We start from the raw sequence: 13946 nt of genomic DNA on the forward strand, positions 1-13946 counted from the left end.
CTGAATAGTTACATATTAGTGTATTACAAAGTGAAAGCCTATAGGCATTTTTAGGATTTGTGACATATTTTGCCAAAAGTACCAATTTTTAAAAAAGTACAGAAAATTTCTGACTCTAATAATTAATGGAAAAGTTAGCAGTTTGAAGAAACAGTTTCTTTATATGATGAAGTCTTTATAATAATTCACCTCAAATCACATCTTACTTATGCAACTTAATAATAACAGAAAATATTACTCATTTCTATGATTATACCACTATTTGTATTTCTCTTTGTCCTTCTTCCTCCCTTCCTAACCTACCCTCCTACTAACATTGTCATTTTTTGAAATGAGAAAGAGGAAACCTTTCAAAGATAGGTTAGAAAACACAGAACTCTCACTGTCATAGCTCAGTCTATGGACTATGAAAGTAACCATATCTAACCTAAACAATTTGCAATCAAAAGAAATAATGTTTTATCCTTGAAAAAATGTTTCATTTTTTCCACCAATAAGGAGTAAAGGAAAAGGATCTCTTAAGAGATTACAAAATAAAGATAGTTTGCTTCCTATTTCTTTCTTAAATCAATTTATAATGGCTCATTGCAATTTAAAAGAGACTAGATTCTAACTTTCCTACATAAGGAATAGCAACTTATAAACTGAAGATAATTCTTTATAATTTGAAAATACATGCAGTTTTCAGATTCAAGGGTTAGAAATTAATTTGTATTTAGTATATGTGCATAATTTATGTTTTTTTTAATAATTTGTTTTTTTCTCACTGTACAGCAAGGGGATCAAGTTATCCTTACACGTATACATCTTTCCCCCCACCCTTTGTTCTGTTGCAATATGAGACATAGTTCTCAATGCTACTCAGTAGGATCTCCTTGTAAATCTATTCTAAGTTGTGTCTGATAAGCCCAAGCTCCTGATCCCTCCCACTCCCTCCCTCTCCCATCAGGCAGCCACAAGTCTATTTTCCAAGTCCATGATTTCCTTTTCTGTGGAGATGTTCATTTGTGCTGGATATTAGATTCCAGTTATAAGTGATATCATATGGTGTTTGTCTTTCTGGCTCATTTCACTCAGTATGAGAGTCTCTAGTTCCATCCATGTTGCTGCAAATGGCATTATGTCATCCTTTTTTATGGCTGAGTAGTATACCATTGTGTATATATACCACCTCTTCCGAATCCAATCATCTGTCGATGGACATTTGGGTTGTTGCCATGTCCTGGCTATTGTGAATAGTGCTGCAATGAACATGCAGGTGCATGTGTCTCTTTTAAGGAGAGTTTTGTCCGGATAGATGCCCAAGAGTGGGATTGCAGGGTCATATGGAAGTTCTATGTATAGATTTCTTTCTTTCTTTATTTTTTTTTTTTAATTTTTTATTTTTTTGCTATTTCTTTGGGCTGCTCCCGCAGCATATGGAGGTTCCCAGGCTAGGGGTCGAATCAGAGCTGTAGCCCCAGGCCTATGCCAGAGCCATAGCAATGCAGGATCCAAGCTGTGTCTGCGACCTACACCACAGCTCATGGTAACGCCGGATCGTTAACCCACTGAGCAAGGGCAGGGATCGAACACAAAAACTCATGGTTCCTAGTCAGATTCGTTAACCACTGCACCATGACGGGAACTCCTCTATGTATAGATTTCTAAGGTATCTCCAAACTGTTCTCCATAGTGGCTGTACCAGTTTACATTCCCACCAACAGTGCAGGAGGGTTCCCTTTTCTCCACACCCCCTCCAGCACTTGTCTTTTGTGGACTTATTAAGAATGGCCATTCTGACTGGTGTGAGGTGGTATCTCATGGTAGTTTTGATTTGCATTTCTCTTATAATCAGCGATGTTGAGCATTTTTTCATGTGTTTGTTTGCCATCTGTATATCTTCTTTGGAGAAGAGTCTATTCAGGTCTTTGGCCCATTTTTCCATTGGTTGATTGGATTTTTTGCTGTTGGGTTGTATAAGTTGCTTATATATTCTAGAGATTAAGCCCTTGTCTGTTGCATCATGTGAAAGTATTTTCTCCCATTCTGAAAGTTATCTTTTTGTTTTCTTTTGGGTTTCCTTTGCTGTGCAAAAGCTTTTCAGTTTGATGAGGTCCCATGGGTTTATTTTTGCTCTAATTTCTATTGCTTTGGGAGACTGACCTGAGAAAATACTCATGATGTTGATGTCAGAGAGTCTTTTGCCTATGTTTTCTTCTAGGAGTTTGATGGTGTCCTGTCGTATATTTAAGTCTTTCAGCCATTTGGAGTTTATTTTTGTGCATGGTGTGAGGGTGTGTTCTAGTTTCATTGCTTTGCATACAGCTGTCCAGGTTTCCCAGCAATGTTTGCTGAATAGACTTTCTTTTTCCATTTTATGTTCTTGCCTCCCTTGTCAAAGAGTAATTGACCATAGGTGTCAGGGTTAATTTCCGGATTCTCTATTCTGTTCCATTGGTCTGTCTGTCTGTTTTGATACCAGTACCACACTGTTTTGATGACTGTGGCTTTGTAGTATTTCTTGAAGTCTGGGAGAGTTATGCCTCCTGCTTGGTTTTTGTTTCTCAGGATTGCTTTGGCGATTCTGGGTCTTTTGTGGTTCCATATAAATGTTTGGATTGTTTGTTCTAGTTCTGTGAAAAATGTCATGGGTAATTTGATAGGGATTGCATTGAATGTGTAGATTGCTTTGGGTAGTATGGCCATTTTTACAATATTGATTTTCACAATCCAGGAACATGGAATCTCTTTCCATTTCTTTACATCTTCTTTGATTTCTTTGATTAAAGTTTTATAGTTCTTGGCATATAGGTCCTTTACCTCCTTGGTCAGGTGTATTCCGAGGTATTTGATTTTGTGAGGTACAATTTTAAAAGGTATCATATTTTTGAATTCCTTTTCTAATATTTCATTGCTGGTATACAGAAATGCAACTGACTTCTGAATGTTAATCTTATATCCTGCTACTTTGCTGAATTTATTAATCCATTCCAGTAGTTTTTGCATTGAGTCCTTAGGGTTTTCTATGTATAGTATCATGTCGTCTGCATACAGTGACAGTTTTATCTCTTCTCTTCCTATATGGATGCCTTTTATTTCTTTTGTTTTTCTAATTGCTGTGGCTAGGATTTCCAACACTATGTTCAATAGCAGTGGTGAGAGTGGGCATCCCTGTCTTGTTCCAGATTTGAGTGAGAAGTCTTTCAGTTTTTCCCCATTGAGTATTTTATTTGCTGTAGGTTTATCATAAATGGCTTTGATTATATTCAGGAATGTTCCCTCTATACCAACTTTGGCGAGGGTCTTGATCATGAATGGATGTTGGACTTTGTCAAATGCTTTTTCTGCATCTATTGAGATGATCATATGATTTTTGAGTTTTCTTTTGTTAATGTGGTCTATGCCAATAGACATGACAGGAAAGCAGGAGTTGCAATACTCATATCAGACAAAATTGACTTTAAAACAAAAGACATAAAAAAACACAAAGAAGGACACTATTTAATGATTAAGGGATCCATCCAAGGAGATGATGTTACTATTGTCAACATATATACCCCAAATACAGGAGCATCCAGATACATACAACAAATATTAACAGACATAAAGGGAGAAATTGATGGGAATACAATCATAGTAGGAGGCTTTAATACCCCACTCACACCAATGGACAGATCCTCTAGACAGAAAACAAATAAAGCAACAGAGACCCTAAAGGAAACAATACAAAATTAGACTTAATTGATATCTTCAGGTCACTACATCCAAAAAAAGCAGAATACACATTCTTCTCAAGTTCATATGGAACATTCTCAAGAATCGACCACATATTGGGGCACAAAGCTAACCTCAATAAATTTAGGAGCATAGAAATTATCTCAAGCATCTTCTCTGACCACAACACCATGAAATTAGAAATCAACCATGGGAAAAGAAATGAAAAAAAACTTACTACACGGAGACTAAACAACATGCTACTAAAAAACCAGTGGGTCAATGAGGAAATCAAGAAGGAAATTAAAAAGGACCTCAAGACAAATGATAATGAAGGCACAACCTCTCAAAAATCTATGGGATGCTGTGAAAGCAGTGCTCAGAGGGAAATTCATAGCCATACAGGCCTTCCTCAAAAAAAGAAGAAAGATCTCAAATTGACAACCTAACCCTCCACCTAAATGAATTAGAAAAAGAAGAACAAAAAAGACCCAAAGTCAACAGAAGGAAGGAAATTATAAATATCAAAGAAGAAATCAATAAAACAGAGATTCGAAAGACAATAGAGAAAATTAATAAAACCAAGAGCTGCTCCTTTGAAAAGGTAAACAAAATTGACAAAGCCCTGGCCAGACTCACTAAAAAGAGGAGAGAAAGAACTCAAATAACCAAAATTAGAAATGAAAAAGGAGAAATCACAACGGATACTGCAGAAATACAAAAAAAATAAGAGAATACTATGAACAACTATATGCCAAAAAAATATGACAATCTTGAAGAAATGGACAATTTTCTGGACTCTTACAGCCTGCCAAAACTGAATCAAGAAGAAACAGACCAACTGAACAGACCCATCACTAGAAATGAAACTGAATATGTCATAAAAACACTCCCTAGAAATAAAAATCCAGGACCAGTTGGCTTCACAGGTGAATTCTATCAAACATATAAAGAGGAACTTGTGCCCATCCTCCTTAAACTCTTTTAAAAGGTTGAAGAAGAAGGAATACTCCCAAAGACATTTGATGATGCCACCATCACCCTAATTCCAAAACCAGACAGAGATACCACCAAAAAAGAAAACTATTGCCCAATATCATTGATGAATATAGATGCAAAAATTCTCAACAAAATCTTAGCCAACCGAATCCAACAACATATCAAGAAAAATCATACACCATGACCAGGTAGGGTTCATCCCAGGTTTACAAGGATGGTTCAACATACGCAAATCAATCAATGTCATACACCAATTTATGGTTCTTCTATATGCATTATACATTTTCTGAGGTCACTCTGTCAGGCAGCTATGATATTGAGACCTACGTTTCTTAAGGGAGCTTTACTGAGGTTTTCTATAAGGTTAGTGTAGGCAGAAAACACTTGTTCTAACAAAGTTCTCTCTTTATGCTGTAAGAGATAAAACCTTGGGATTCCAAATGAGAAATAATTTCAATGCTGGTATGAAAGGAAGGACATGTATTTGCCTGCAAAATTTGTTAGAGCATACATTTATATTACTGAAGGAGGGTCTTCATTTTATCTAGAGCACTGTTAAAGTACCTCAAATCTAACAACGACAACAACAGCAAAACAATTGAACACTTCAACTCATTCATCCCATTGCCAAAACCTTAAAAAATTCTTAACATTAAAAAATTTAAGATCAAATATATTTTATTTAATTTAAATTTTATTAAATTTAACTTATTTTTATTAATTTAGTTTTTTTCTAATAAAAAAACTTAAAAAATTTACTGTTAAACCACTCCATGAGATATCTATTCTTTAGGACTCTACTTTCAACATATTAGAAAATAATCCTAATATGTTGGAAAAGCAGCTTGAATAAGTTAGGGAGTAGTTCCAGGTGGTTAGCATGTATTGAGTTATTTATAGTACGTAGAATAACAAAATAACAGTAATGACACAAGTTAATATTTCCTATGGATCACCGAGTATGTGCCAGAGACATTTTGGATGTTTCATATGTACTAACAAATTTTTCCCAACGGCCATGTGAAGTTTGTACCATGATAGTGAGTTAGTGTGGCCACATTTCTGTGAATATTGTGGTCTGGTTTCCATCATTTAGCAGGACAGCCTGGCAAATGGTGTCCCTTTACACTCTTGGCTCTTTACAGTTCAACCAAGTGACTGCATTCTGCATTTTTTTTTTTTATGAAAATGTGATGGCATCTCTCTTTCTTAACCCTTTAATTTTCTCCCATATGTCCCTAGTAAATGTTTCAAACTCCTTATAATCCTCTGTCTCCACCTCACCTCTCCTGCATCATCTGTCTCTCTACTCAGCCCCTTCTTGTTTAGATCAAACTTGCATTTCTTGGAAACTGTCATTACTACTCTACCCACTTTTCTTTTGTGTCTTCCTCCACTCTTGCCCTATCCTTTCCTATTATTCCTGCACTTCCTTCAGATCTCACCTTGATTATTAACGCCTCAGAGATACTTTCTATGATTCCTGCTGATGTTTCCTCAGCATTGTGGTCTTTCCTTATTATAATAATTTTCACATTCTTTTTGTTTAATTACTCAATGAATTTTATTACATTTATAGTTGTACAACAATCATCACAACCAAACTTTATAGCATTTCCATCCCAGACCCCAGTGCATCCTCCACCCCCCAGTATGTCTCATTTGGAAACCATAAGTTTTTCAAAATCTGTGAGTCAGTATCTGTTCTGCAAAGAAGTTCTTTGTGTCCTTTTTTTAGATTCCACATGTAAGTGATAGCATATGATGTTGGTGTCTCACTGTCTGACTGAATTCACTTAGCATGATAATTTCTAGGTCTATCCATGTTGCTGCAAATGCCATTATTTCTTTCTTTTAATGGCTGAGTAATATTCTATTGTTTATATGTACACATTTTCTTTATTCACTCCTCTGTCGATGGACATTTAGGTTGTTTCCACGTCTTGCCTATTGCAAATGGTGCTGCCACGAACATCTTTTTGAGTTGTGGTTTTCTCTGGTTACATACCCAGCAGTGGGATTTCTGGATCAAATGGTAGTTCCATTTTTAGTTTTCTGAGGAATCTCCTTTCTGTTTTCCACGTGGTTGCACCAATTTACAATCCCACCAACAGTGTAATAGGGTTCCCTTTTCTCCACACCCTTTCCAGAATTTATCGTTTGCAGACTTTTTGATGATGGCCATTCTGGCCAGTGTAAATGTGGTACCTCATAGCAGTTTTGATTTGCCTTTCTCTAATAATAAGTGAGGTTGAACATCTTTTCATGTGTTTTTTGACCATCTGTATGTCTTCTTTGGAGGATTGTCTGTTTAGAACTTTTGCCCATTTTGGGATGGGGTTGTTTGTTTTTTGGTATTGAGCTGCAGAAGGTGTTTATAAGTTTTGGAGATTAATCCCTTGTCGGTCACTTCATTTGCAAAGATTTTCTCCCATTCTGTGGGTTGCCTTTTCATTTTGTTTAGGGTTTCCTTTGCTGTACAGAAACTTTTAAGCTTAATAAGTCCCATTTGTTTATTTTTGTTTTTATTGTCATTACTCTAGGAGGTGGATCTGACAAGATCTTGCTGTGGTTTATGGTGGAGAGTGTTTGGCCTATGCTTTCCTCTAAGGGTTTTATAGTATCTGGTCTTATATTTAGGTCTTTAATCCATTTTGAGTTTACTTTTGTGTATGGTGTTAGGAAGTGTTCTAATTTCATTCTTTTGCATGTAGCTTTCCAGCTTTCCCAGCACCACTTATTGAATGGGTTGTCTTTTATCTACTGTATATTCTTCCATTCTTTGTCATAGGTTAGTTGACTGTAGGTGCATAGGTTCACATTATTTTTATAATGCTTGTATTCTGTCTTTCCAGGTAGAGTATCAGGTGGTAGAAATGTAACCAAACAATTCCTTTGCATGTTAGCACTTATTTCTGGAATGTTCTATTTCCTTTATAATTATTCTTATAATGAGTGTCTGAATCTTTATTATGTGTTGTTAATAAAGTCCATAATTTAACTGACATAGTCTCAAAGTCTCCTAAGTCTCCTATTTTATTTTACAATGATAATGAAATTCAGATACTTGTTATGATATAGAGATAAATATATGAGGTTCTAATTGGAAGATTATTTTATACAGCTTCCCACATGTGACTCGCTGTGATCAAACATTCTAAATAAAGAAGGCAGAGTTATTTCTATTGAAAATGCAGAGTAAACAAAGCACAATGAACAGAAACAGGTTATCTTAGGCAGGGATTTGTCAGGTTTGTGGTGGAGGCCTCCAACAAATTCAAAATTTGGTAGCAGTGGGCAAGGAAATTCAGAATCCCAGTAAGTTCGAATGAGCCATATGTCAGCTTTCCCCATTGCCTCAAATAATGTAGTGTGTCTCCCTGGGGAAAAGAAAAAGCAGCAAAAGTCAGATCAAATGAAGATTCTTCCATGTGAATATATTAGGCACTTTTTGAAGAGGAGCTTGGAATGATATGGCTACAGATTTTTTAAAGTGCCTGTTCTTTGATAAAACAAACATATATATATGTGTGTGTGTATATATATATACACACACACATATATATATGTATATATAATATATATAATATAATGTAAAATAATATGGACACTGAGCTATACAAGTAGAAACAGTTTCTAAATGCTATTTAGATACTTGTGCTACAAATACATATGAGTCCTCAATCTATGTCCTCATTTATTAAGACATTTCATGAGGTTTCTAGTGACTTTTTTTAAGTTAAAAAAGTGAAGTTTCATAAGTTGGATATATAATTGCTTGGAAAGTCCTAAGGGCTTCAATTTGTGTTTTATGGGTTCATGGGGTGTTCTGTACTAGTAATACACCACATGGTTTGAACTTAATAATTTAATGTTTCCATAATATTTACAAGATTGATGGCTCATTTTATATTTTCACTTCATCATTTCACTTATAAATAAACAAATTCCTATGACCTAATATTTATACAAACTCACCTTCCACGGCACTAGGAAAGTTAGGACTTCATGCTACCAACTAAAAATATGACTTATCCAGTTACTTCACTGTAAAACTGATTCCACTTATTAAGTGTCTGGAACCAAAAGTCAAAATAAAGTACATATATTATATTTTTTACCCTCTCCATGAATGTCATGTGATCATGTAATTCTGACATGTTAGGTATCTCAGCCAGCAGCTCACCACAGGATATAATGGCATTTGCAAAAACAACATCAAACCTTGATTTTTGTAGTTTTCTCATAAGCTTCTTGTTCGAAACAATATCTTTACAGACCTGCATAAAAATATCAGAAAATTCTCCAAATAAAATTCTCACTGTTGAAAAATATGCCCCAAATGAATCTTTTGCCATATATGTCCATTTCTCCAGAAAACGCTTAAAGACATTCTCGAAATCCTCCTTAGTTAAAGATGTAGGAAGTCTCAAATTCAGTAGCAGATGGTTTGCTGGGATCAATAAAATCAGAAGCTAGAGATGTGAGAACAGTCACCTCATGACCCGTGGTGACAAGTTCCTCCAGAATTATCTTCATATTAATTCAGTGACTATATTCCACTGGCCACACCAGCACCTTTCCACACCTGCCAGAGCTAAAGTAGCAAGTCAGCTGTAGCAGCAGAAGTGAGAGCCATTTCAGAGACATCTTGTTCATATGTAGTACTTTTTAAAAAATTACTCTGTACTTTTGTTATTGCCCATGCTTATATCCAAGGAGAAATCAATTGATAAGTTAAAATATAACTCCTAAACCTTAAGTAAATAAATTGGAATGCAACTGAGAGGTCAAAGTGGTTATACAGTTAGTTTAATATTGTTTCTTCCATGCTATCACCCATTTAAGTCAATAACCTTGCACAGGTAAGTCAACAATACCATGTAAGAGATAAGGTTAGTGTAAAAACAAGGAGAGGCTCTGTCTACAGTCTCCTTGACACAAAATTAGAGATAAGGTAATATCAGCAAGATGGAGGGTTAGGAAGTCCCAACACTACATCTCCCACAAAAACAGCAAAAATATTGGGGAGTTCCCATCATGCCTCAGCAGAAATGAATCTGACTACCATCCATGAGGATGCAGGTTTGACAGTGGGTTAAGGGTGTGGCATTTCCATGAGCTGTGGTATGTATTTCTCAGACTCTGCTCAGATCCTGAGTTGTTGCTGTGGCTGTGGCTTAGGCCAGTGGCTGTAGCTCTGATTTGACCCCTGGCCCAGGAACCTCCATATGCTGTGGGTGAGTCCCCCCACCCCCCAAAAAAAAGACAAAGAAAAAAAAGAAAATAGCAAAAAACAATAAACAAACAAGTATAAACCAATGAAAGTTACTTTGGGAAAGCTCTGGACTAGAATGAAGAAGCAGCAGAAAACTGGGAGTGTCAAAAACTGACAATTGTCACGTAGAGATGCTTAGAAAAGATTTTACCTGCATTATCAAGTCCTGTAGTTCAGAGCAGCTTCGCATCAGAAGGGCGCCCCTCAAAGGAATTTCACCCCATGGGGAAAGGAGAGCAATGAGAACCTAGCAAGCCTCACCACCATAGACATTTGCAACCTCTGTTACTGAGGACTTCCACCATCTTCATCGACACAAATTCCAGTTGACAGAGCTGCCTTGATTCCCTCTTTCTGTGTCTTTTTTGTATGCAGCTGTCACTGTGGTGATACATGACCTTGAGGCCCCTCACCTCTGTACCCTGATTGGGTTGCCATAGTTCTTTGCCATCTATGAGACTGGAGCTGCTTCTCTACTCTCTGCCCCCAGGTTCTAAGTCAGTGCGTTACCTACCATAATTGAGCTGCCACTGCTTTGAACCTCATCCCTTATTCCTAGCTGTGGCTTTGACTGGCCATTACCAAGGCTGAGCTGCTGCTGCCCTGCATCCTATCCCTGGATCCTAAGTCGCAGGTTTACCCTATCATTGCTACTCCCAAAGTGTTGCTGTTCTGCCTCACCCTGGGTCTAATATCAGGGCTTCTACTCACCACTACTGGGGCCACAGTGCAGCTGCTCTGCACACTACCCCCTGTTCCTGACATGGGGCTTTAACAGACCATTGCTAATAACATGCTGCTGCTGCTCTGTGACAATAACTAAATGTGATAATAATTAAAAAAAACTTCAATTTCCCACTTTCAACAACAGATTAATTATCCAGGCAGAAAATCAATAAGAAAATAATGGACCTGAACTACACTTTAGAACAAGTGAGCCAAAGATATGTATACAAAACATTTCATTCAACAGACACAGACTATACATTCTTCTCAGGAACACATAGAATATTTTCCAGGATAGATCATGAGATTGGTCACAAAACAAGTCTTGGCAAATTTAAGAAGACTAAAAGTATGCTATTATCATGCAGCATGCATCTGCATTACACATTAATCAGTACTCCTCAAAGATGGGTGTGCCTGCTCAATCATAAAGGTCATTTTTTTTCTTTCTTCTAATGCTAGCAATGCAACTCCTTAAAGAATAGTGTCCTTTCCAGCATTGTAAGAGGTCATGGCGACTTGCTGTTCACCTTGTATGTGTTTATCTGGACTATGCATCCCTGGTGAACTTTATGTAAAACATCAGTTTGTCATTCTGATGTATGATCCTTTGCCTCAAAAATGTGTATCGCCATGCCTTTGCCTTCTAACATGTGGAACAGTTTTTGGAGCTCTCTGAGAGTCTGCTTCCATAGTTATTACCCTCAGTTTGGCCCAAATAAAATTCTATTTTTTTCTTCTTAAAAAAATTGAAAAATTATCTTTTGTTAACACCGTGGTGTGAAACTGGAAATCAAAAGAAGGAGAAAAACCGAAAATTTCAACAAGTGTAAATTAAATGATGTACTGCCAAATGAGCCAAATAAGAAATAAAAAGGGAAATAAAAAATCATAAAAAAATAAAATTTGAAACAATAATAAAGAATTATAAGAAATGCAGCAAGCAGTAATACAGGCGAAGTTTATAGTAGTAAATACCCATAGTAAGAAAAAAAATCACAAACAAATGTTCTAACTCTAAACCTGAAGAATTAGAAAAAGGAGAATAAGTTAGCTTAAGGAAGGAAATATTAAATATCAGAGCAAAATAAATGAAACAATTAAAAAATCAATGACACTATTGGTGAAGTGTCTAAGAATGTAGAATTGTAAATATCCCTCTTTGAAGTGCATTTCCATAAGCTTTGTTGTGATTTGTTTTCTTTTTTTAAATAAAAACTTATTGGAGAATAGTTGACTTACAAAGTTGTGTTAGTTTCAGGTAAACAAAGTAAACCAGGTATACAATATTTATATATCCATCCCTTTTCAGATTATTTTCCCATATAGGTTATTACACAGTATTGAGTAATTACCTCATGCTATACAGTAGGTTTTTGTTATCTATCTAGTTTACATATTAATAATAGTGTGTGTATGATAACCCCAAGCCCCTAACTTACCCCCCCCCCACGTTTCCCCTTTGGTAACCATAAAATTGGCTTCAAAATCTTTGAGCCTATTTCTGTTTTGCAAGTTCTTTTGTATCATTTTTAATTAGATTCCACATCCTAGTGATCTCATATAATATTTGTATTTCTCTGTCTGGCTTATTTCACATAGTATGATAATTTCTAGGTGCATTCATGTTGCTGCAAATGGCATTATTTCTGTATTTTTAATGTCCAAATAATACTCCATTAGATATATGTACCACATGTTCTTTATCCAATCTTCCACTCTTCTGTTGATGAACATTTAGGTTGCTTCCATGTGTTGGTTATTGTAAATAATGCTTCAATGAACATTGGGATGCATGTGTCTTTTCAAATTATGGTTCTCTCTCCCTCTCTGGATATGTATGTGTGTGTGTATATATATATCATATATATATATGATTAAATCCCAAGAGAGGGATTGCTAGGTCATATAGTAGTTCTATTTTTAGTTTTTTTTTTTTTTCAGAGCTGCACTTGCAGCGTATGGAAGTTCCCAGGCTAGGGGTCAAATCAGACCTGTGTTTGCTGGCCTATGCCACAACCATGAAGGATCCAAGCCACATCTGTGACCTACAACACACTCATGGCAATACCAGATCCTCACACACCGAGCAAGGCCAGGAATCGAAACTGTGTCTTCATGGATGCTAATCAGATTCATTAACTGCTGAGCCACAATGGGAACTCCTATTTTTGTTTTTTTAAGGAACCTCCATAGACTATTCTATAGTGGTTGCACCAATTTACATTCCCACCAACAGTGTAGGAGGGTTGCCTTTTCTCCATACCCTCTTGAGCATTTACAGGAGACTTTTTCATAATGGCCATTCTGATTGATGTAAAGTGATAATGGCCATTCTGACTGGTGTAAAGTGGCCATTCTGAGTGATGTAAAGTGATATCTCATTGTAGTTTTGATTTGCATTTCTCTAATAATTAGTGGTGTTGAGCACCTTTTCATGTGCTTTCTAGCCATCTGCCTGTATTCATTGAAAAAAAAGTCTGTTTAGCTCTTCTAACTTTTTTTTGTTGTTGTTGTTGTTGTTATAGGGCTACATGAGCAGCTTTTATATTTTGGAGATTAGTACTTTTTTGGTGGCTTCATTTGAAAATATTTTCTCCCATTCTGCGGGTTGTCTTTCATTTTGTTTATGGTTTCCCTTTGCTGTGCAAAAGCTTTTAGTAGGTCCCATTTCTTTATTTTTTATTATTATTTTCATTACTCTAGGAGGTAGATCCAAAAAAATAGTGCTGTGATTTATGCCAAAAAGTGTTCTGCGTATGAGGTTAACATTTTTAAAGGTAATAAGGAAATCAGAATTGGGTCATGAAATCAAAGATGTTCACAGATACCTCAATCTTACAATAGGAAGCAGTTGCTATAGTGCTGGTTCCGCAAACATTCCATTGAGAAATGAGTTAAACTGGATGAAGGCAAATGATTTGCCCTGGTTTTAGATAGAAAGTGATGCTAAGCCAGGGTGTACAGTAAAAGCCAAGCAGTTAGAGGTCTCACAAATGACATGAAAGGGTGGATGGATCTCTTCACACAATGCCAATTACTGAACAGTTTCTGTAGTAAGATAAAACTATAAAACTCTGCACCAAAATGAAATTAAAATACTCTGAATATCTGCAAAATAATATGGATAATATAAGTAGACCTGTTATTATTCTGTGTCTATGCACAACATGTGAAATACTGTAAAATTCAATAACTTCATTTTAGTTTAACTTTTGAGTTAAAATAATAAATTACAAAAACTATC

General features: G+C 36.0%; 1 pseudogene; it reads right to left on the minus strand.

Annotated features, from left to right (window-relative positions):
- The window catches only part of LOC100515560, a 32036-nt pseudogene extending 22676 nt beyond the window's left edge, over positions 1-9360 (minus strand).

Source organism: Sus scrofa, chromosome 8 (genome assembly GCF_000003025.6).
Source record: "Sus scrofa isolate TJ Tabasco breed Duroc chromosome 8, Sscrofa11.1, whole genome shotgun sequence".
Classification (NCBI taxonomy): domain Eukaryota; kingdom Metazoa; phylum Chordata; class Mammalia; order Artiodactyla; family Suidae; genus Sus; species Sus scrofa.